This window comes from Triticum dicoccoides, chromosome 6B (assembly GCF_002162155.2).
Source record: "Triticum dicoccoides isolate Atlit2015 ecotype Zavitan chromosome 6B, WEW_v2.0, whole genome shotgun sequence".
Classification (NCBI taxonomy): domain Eukaryota; kingdom Viridiplantae; phylum Streptophyta; class Magnoliopsida; order Poales; family Poaceae; genus Triticum; species Triticum dicoccoides.
In genome coordinates this window covers 139,167,757-139,175,858 of record NC_041391.1, presented here as the reverse complement: position 1 = coordinate 139,175,858, position 8,102 = coordinate 139,167,757, and the positions used below count along the sequence as shown (strand labels likewise).

Here is an 8,102-nt window from a genome sequence, read left to right as displayed (position 1 = left end):
CTGCTCGGGGTGGTTTGACAAAATTTATTGTGAGATACGGAATTCAAATTTAGGTCAACAAACCACTATACTCAAGCCCAACCTAGGCCCAATAGCCAACTTCTTTGTTTGATGATCTTGAACACATCCTGGGCCCATTTATTTGACCCTTTTGACTACTACTAGTAAGTCTGCACGTGCAATGCACGTTATAATCTTAGCAAGAAAATTTCTCATTACCATCTTAATATATATGATTTCTGATCTTCCTTATATACTTCCAATTTTGAACAAATGATGGGCAGGAATTACGTTTCAAAAACAATTTGTAACACAACACAATACAATGTGATAATCACGCAGTCATAAGGGGTGAAGAATGATTATCAGTATATCTACATCTCAGGACTAATAAGAAACAACGAAAATGTAGTCAAGATGGTCAACAAACTAACCTTCTTTTCCATTGAATCTTTGATATAATCGCACCAATGCGAACCAATGACTTTGAGCTTTTCAAATGGACGGTTCTCCCTTAGTTCTTTATGTTAATTCAATACTTGAATTGTTGCCTTTGCTACCTGCACATAGGAGCTGTTTAGATACCGAAGACTGGGGGAGTAACATCCTTCTCGATATGATTTTGCCATACTTCATACTTGTCATAACTTTGACATGTAATGGTTGATAGCTTTGCGAATCTGAGTTTGATGTTGAAGAAAACTTAAAGTGAGCAAGACACACTGGTGTTCATTGAGATAATCTTTTGCTGGAAAAATTATTTTCATAATATCTGATGTCCATCTCATTTTTGAGACGGCAGATAGGCCCCATTGCTACATACTCCCTCCGCCCCAAAATTCTTGTCTTAGATTCGTCCCAAAATTTTGGGAGGGTGGATTAAACAGAACACCTCCATTTGTTGTGCTTCCTTTGTCTTCCAAGCTACATTTACATACTTGACGATATGGCTTCTGTCAACCGAAAACAACATAATGTTCAGCCGTGTTGCAGAGCAGACCTACACAAACATCCTGATGGCCGCAAGAAAAATTCAAGTAAAAACTGACCTCCATGGTTGATATGTATTCTATATATTCTCCCTGCAACCAGAAAATCATCTGATCATATTATCATTTTTCTTCCTGCAACCAAGAAGAAAATTTTGATGATACCAGAAAATCATCTGATCACAATATACCTAAGTCATTTTTATGATCATGTAAAGAAGAAAAATGATATTGTGATCTACTATACCTCAAACGCCTTGAACTTATGAGTCATGACCCACACTGCATGTTGGGTCTTCTGCTTCAATAAGATCGGTGACTAATATTTTTGGGTCTTCCACAACACCAACACTTCCTAATACGTCTGTCTGCTTTCGATCTTTTTTATCTAGCTGCAAAGCCCCGTGCGTATGAGACGATCAGCACTTTGCTAATATGACGACAACGAATTAGATGATCAAGATCGACACACCTGTGATCAGCACTTCCTAATAAGTTAAGCGAGTAGTACTGAATCAATATCTAAGTCAGAAATCTAGTCAAGCCACTGTACGCATGCGGTCGTGGAACGGCAAGCTTGGTCTTCGATGATGGCTCCGATGAGAGGGCGAGTGGAGTCTGGTCATTGGCCTCCGTGAGGACGCCGTTGTGGGGTTGTTGACCTCTCAGTCCGCCGCCGGAAGCCGTCTCAGGGCGAGGGGATGTCCCGCAGATCAATCCAGTCACCGCCCCGTAGGCTCGCATCGGCGCCATGCGCCACCTCTCGCCGTAGATGTCACCACCGGAGTTTCACCGTCGAGGCCACCGGCCGCGCCCCTGCCCTTCCTCATCTCCCTCCCTTCTGTTCGTCTCTAGCTCCTCACCTTCGAAGCTCTCTCTCCCTGGAACCGCAGCTAGCCAGGGAGGAGGTCAGCTGCCACCGGCGTCCCTCCGACTCGCCGGAGCCGCCCGTGGTCGACCCATCCGGCTACCATCCGCCAGATCCATGCCAGCCCCGCCGGAGCCGCCCGTCGTCGACCCATCCGGCTGACTTCGGCCAAATCCACGCCAGCCCCTCCGGAGTCCATGCTCAACACTGCTCCTTACATCGAGCTAGCGCCGCCGCATGGCGTTGACCACATCGCTCGCTCCGTATCTGTTTGCGACCGGGTTGTATTTTTCCTTGGATTAAGGAAGCGATCTATATGGGGGTTGACGCGGGCTGCGGGACAATTTGCTTCGGCAGAGTTTTCGTCCGCCAGGTTAATCTATACTTCTATACTACTATTAAAAAAGCAAACATAAACTCCCTTAAAGCCACACAACAAATTGTACACAAGACTGTCAGAACCCTCCGATCAGATTAACTTAAACACATCGTACAGTCCATATTACATCAATAGTCCGTGATGCAAATCAACGATTGAGATCAAATGTTCTGCCCAAGCAGACGTCTGCTCCATCCCCAGATCCCCGCTCGCCCCTACTGCAACACACAGGTCGATTCCGCGCCGCTGGTTCTCCACCTCCCCTCCCTCTCCTCACTACAGGACGCCGCCGGGCGAAGCTCGGCTCGCGTCGGCGGCGCCGGGGTCACTCTCCTGCCTCAAGCAGCGTCGGCGGCGCGGGATGCAGCGGGCTCGGCCTGTGTCACCGACGCGAGTGTCCCTCTCTAGCGGCGGCGGTGGCGGATTCAGCGGACGCGGGCCGTGGCGGCGTCGGCGGCGGTGGACGCAGCGGGCTCGGCCTGCGTCGGCGGCGGCGGGTCCATCTCCTTCCTCGAATAGCAGCGGGCTCGCGCCCCACGATTTATTCGACTCCGGCGATTTGTCAACTTCTGCTTTAGCGGCGCCGCAACGGAGCACTCTGTCGGGCCCCTTGGCGGGATCGGCGTCCGGATCATCTCGCGCCTCCGCAAGGGGGATGGGACTGCTCGGGCTCATCTGCAAGAGCCCCTCGCCGCCATGCCGCCTGCTGCCGCTGACACCGTCAACGGGAGCGGACGAGCAGGAGAGATCCTGTCGATCTGATGGCGAAAGGGCGAGATAACCGGCTCCTGTATGTTTTGGAAGGTCTACCTCGAGATAAATTTGGACACCGGCAAGCTCCTCTCAGTAAAGCAAGTCGTGGGATTTGGGGATTTGCACGTTTTGGTTTTCTGGTTTGTACGTATTGTCTAAAGACTTGGAGTCATTCGTTGCAGGTTACACCAAGTCTCTCCTTTGTTTGATTTTGGTTCCAGCTTTGATCGGGAGCACCAACCGCGAGCTGGGAGAAAGCCCAAGTGAGTAGCACTTCCACAGCAGATTGGTTACCAATTTAATTGTTCTGATTTTTCTTCATGTGAAGTGATTTCTGGCTTTTGTTTCTACTATCACGCGCATATAAGAGAACTCGAGGAAGAAGTGAAGCTCCTCATTTTCTGTGGTGAACAGATAAATTTCGACTACATATCAGATTCCTTTTTTTAAACTTGTAGCACGTAGTTACTTAATCCATTTTCTGTGGTTTCAGAAGAAGTACCTTGAGACTGTCCGTGAGGAAGACACGCTGAATATCTTGCTTGATTTTGTTCCCCGCCCACTGCACGCCGCTGTCGAGAACACCTCTGCTACCTCCTCCCAATCTCCGCCACAAGATTCTCCGTCCAGGTAGCGTAGAGTTTGTCTCAAGATTCTCCCGTGCAAGTAGAGAAAGTACCTTCCTCTCCTGATTTTGTACATGGCAGTGCAGTACTATGTGGTTAACACAAAACTGATGCTATTAGCATGTCTACAACTAGCTTGTTTAATTCCATACACGCTTCACTCCCTGTGTGTACAATAGGATTGTATAGCATAGATGGATTGAACAACATACATGTATGTAGAATTATTAGCATGTGAGGCCACATTTAGAATTCGATTGTCTGTTTTGTGCACTATGTTGGTAAATTAATTTGTGTACTAACATGTTCATTACAGATCCTGGGCGAGGAATAAAAAAATTAGTTCTTGAAGCTTCTCCATCATGCCGGACGGACAACTGTATCCGGCACCGTCGCCATCGCTTATGGAGTTCCACACCATTGCCCAGTTGTACGAGAGCATGTTCAATCTTCTCCATTCAAGACTATGCAAGTGGTGAACTCCAAACAAGAAGATATGAGGATATGGCATATATGCCCCATAAGGTAGCTATATGGTAATTCATGTATTGTAGTTTGGATTACGGTCACACTTTGAAGGGTAAGTAGATGATGCTCAATGACATAACCTGCACTGATCTTCACAGTCATATCATCTGATAGAAGTTTATTGAATTTCATTTAAATTTTGTTGTATGTTATCCATGATGTAAGTGGAGATAGGAAGTTAAACAAAATTAAAAATTGCAGCACAAAGGGGATGTCCACCAATGATTTGACATGATAAAATGTTAGTGAAGTATGGCAAACTATGACATTAGCAAAACTTATATTTACATATATTCATATATATGAATTTTGGAAATGTGCATTGCACGTATATCGTACTTCTCTTCACTATTCAAAATACTTGTACCCACTATGATTTCATTTTTTATTATTTACCTTGAAGGAGTATTATATTAATGTTATTTGTTGTCCACCTTGATCCTTCACTGCTATTTTTCCTACTAAGCAACTTTGCATGGAGTTAAGATCATTTCTTAAGATTCTGGTATGTTTTTCAAATTCGCTTCCTTTATGCATGAACCTATCATCAAGATTTAGACCTCTTATATGGTGCATGTATGCTGCTGTAAGAAGAAATGTAATATTGTCCTCATCAATTTCTTTCTTAGCATGCACAATGTGTTACAACATCAATTTCATTGGTTTGGAGAAGGTGATAAACATGCAACCGTTCTTACTTGATGATATGAATGCTTCATTGAAGCAATATTGGCCTTTGTTTGCACATTAGTGTTCCATTATGTAGTAAAAGATGTGGTCTGGTAGCCTTTCTTCATTGTTACAGTTATTGTCAAATGGTGGAATATTGGTGCCTGGTAGCTCTGGTTCATGTAAGCATGACGAAACATCGTAAAATCATATTTCTTGTTGTATCATGAGTCATATGAAAAAGAAGGTTAGGCGATTTATGTTTTTAGATTTTCTATTGCTCGTGTGTTAAATATCTAGGCATACATTTCAGATATAAATTTGGGCATAAATTGTCACAAATAGATGGGTGGCGTGGGTCAAGGTTCAGAAACCCAGGGCATCATGTTTCTTTCGAGCCATATGAGGAGAACTACATCCATGGTAGTGGCTACAATATAACTAGAGAGCCATGTACATGTTGATTGTTATGAAATCATGGGATGGAATCTTGATCTCCGGTGTCCAGAAATCTATTTTCTCAGAGAAAAAATCGATGCGAGTTTATATTGCTGATGTTTCGTCACGCACCTTAATTTCTTCTTCGGATTATGAAATATTTAGGTTAACAAGATGCCATGTAAGTTGGGTTGAGATCTGCTATACAATGACTTTCTTTTGTTCAAATATTTCATTTTTTTTCATTTTCATGCTGTCGAAGTATTTGTACTTGTGATTTCCTGAAGTTTTGTGAAATATTGAAGGATATCTTGGAACGACAAAGTTCCCAGTCTTCATGCTAGGTGATAGGACACTGGCTGCTGAAGTTGCTCATTGCCTCGCATAAAAGAATGGAATCTCCTTATTTTTTGCTATGTTTTGCACATGTTGATTATGATAACTCTGCCTATGTTGTCTCAACATAGCCGGTCCCAAGCCCGGGTAAAGGAGGAGGGTTGTGATAGGCTTGGCGAGCCAACGTAAAAACTCAGCCACTCTTATGGAGATGAAACCCAAAAGATTTTTTTCGTTGGGGCGTAAACCAATTGAGGAGAAGCTTGTCCAACATCGTTTGAGATGGTTTGGGCATATTCAGCGCAGGCCTCCAGAAGGTCCAGTGCATAGCGGACGCCTAAAGCGTGCGGAGAATGTCAAGAGAGGGCGGGGTCGACCGATTTTGACATGGGAGGAGTCCGTTAAGAGAGACCTGAAGGATTGGAGTATCGACAAAGAGTTAGCTATGGACAGGGGTGCGTGGAAGCTTGCTATCCATGTGCCAGAGCCATGAGTTGGTTGCGAGATCTTATGGGTTTCACCTCTAGCCTACCCCAACTTGTTTGGGACTAAAGGCTTTGTTGTTGTTGTTGTTGTTTTGCACATGTTGATTATGATGGCATTGTTTTGAACATTCTATCCCATGTTGATAAAAAGTAGATGCTTTGGTATGCCCTGTTTGTTCTAGCTTGGTTGGTTGACTGGTTGTTGTTCTAGGTGTTGTTGAGATGACCTAAGCTAACAACAATTTGAGCTTGCCTCCATGGTGTTTGATTATATTTAGGTGGACAAAATCCCCCGGTGATAATCCCAAAAAGAAAATTTGGCATTGACGCAGGGCGTAGAGCGTTGGTGATGCCTGAAAAGAAAATTTGGCATGGCACGGGAGGTAAGGCGTTGGTGATGCCCAAAAACAAGATTTGGCGTGATGCGGGAGGTAGAGCGTTGCATGCGGCAGCAAAGATACAACCATGTTAAAAAATTCAAACCATCGACGGAAAGTAGAGTGTTGTGTGCGGCAGGAAAGATACAACCATGTTCAAAAATTCAAACCATCGGGGTCACAGTTGCAAGATGGGGATTGGATGGCATGGACACATTTAGCTAGCAAAGGTTGTTCGCCGAAATTAGAGTTTGGATTATTATATAATTTCATTGTATACCAATTACTGTTAAATCATAACATGTTATTATGATAAATATTATGAACAAAAATTTGATTCAGATAATCAAAATATTGAAGAAAATTCTAAACTTACGTGCGTTGCACGTGCACGCTTACTAGTTTACTAAACGCACTTTCGGATGAAGGGTTAGTATAATCTTAACTGTTAAATCAAGTTAAGTGGTCCTAATTGTAAGGTTGCAATTGATCTGTGTTGTTATGTGTACGTTAGGCTGGGTGCACTTAGTGATGAATATGTTTAATTGTGTTAGCAAATTGGGTTTCTTCCATCCGTCATGGCATTTTTCAAAAAAGTCCCTCTATTTTAGAGAATTCAACCGCAATCCCGTTTTAAGTTAAAACAAATCGTTTTTTTATATTTTACACAAAAGTCCCTATATTTTGTTGAAATCAACCCGCAGTCCGGATTTAAGTCACACCCGAACCGTTATTTTACATTTTTCGAACCCCCCCTGATGTTTTAGGTAATTCATCCGCGGATCATATTTAAGTCAAACAATGTTTTTTTAAATCATCCATATCTTTTAAACCGTAACTTAGATTTGAACATGTTATATATGAAATTTGATTAGAAAAATATGTAGAATATGAATTTAAGATTTTTTTTCACCTGTTAAGTATTTTTAAATATTATTTTGGAATATATTTAAGTCAAATAAATGATTTTCTAAATTATCCGTATCTTCTAAACCGTAGCTTCGATTTTAACATATTATATATGAAATTTTATTAGAAAAATATGTGGAATATAAATATGATGTTAATTTTACCTGTTAAATATTTTTAAAATATCATTTTGGGGGCAAAGTTATAATTTATAGCGTAAGATCGGTTTTCCTTTCGTACCGACGGTGACCCGAATTGCAAATAAACACCCCACTATAACAATACAGGGAAGAGAAAACATCGATAACTACACATGTATACCTCTAAAAAATGTCGCAGGAAAAAACAACAGATTTCTCATCGCGAGAGTGAGACAAAGCAAGAGAGAGAGAGGGAAGAGAGAGAGAGGGAGAGAGAGACGCCTTAGGATTAAACATATTCAAACACGTTTTTGTTTTGTTTTGTGTGAACACCGACGCCATCGCCGGCGAGGTTGAGAAGGAGGATAAGCGGCAACACAAATATTATGCCTCGCAAAAATAAAGGAGATGAATACGTTTAATTGTTTAATTAATAGTAGTAAAGATAAAAAGTAGAGATGCGCCTTTCTATAACGTTTTCTTTATATCATCTATTTGTTGGTCATATGCTTGGTGGATTTCTTGTTTCTCTGTTGTATTTTTCATGAATGAAGTAGTGCGGCATTACACCATTGGAGGTTAACACGCTTTGTTGCAACGTCAGT

At 42.4% G+C, this 8,102-nt stretch overlaps 1 long non-coding RNA gene across 1 annotated transcript; it reads left to right on the top strand.

The window, feature by feature from the left end:
* The first annotated feature begins 2,471 nt into the window (after positions 1 to 2,471).
* LOC119324678 lies at positions 2,472 to 5,584 on the top strand. The gene is made up of 4 exons (XR_005157072.1): positions 2,472 to 3,252; positions 3,358 to 3,395; positions 3,483 to 3,619; positions 3,932 to 5,584. It is a non-coding gene; the product is annotated as an uncharacterized LOC119324678 (long non-coding RNA).
* The last annotated feature ends 2,518 nt before the right edge of the window (positions 5,585 to 8,102 follow it).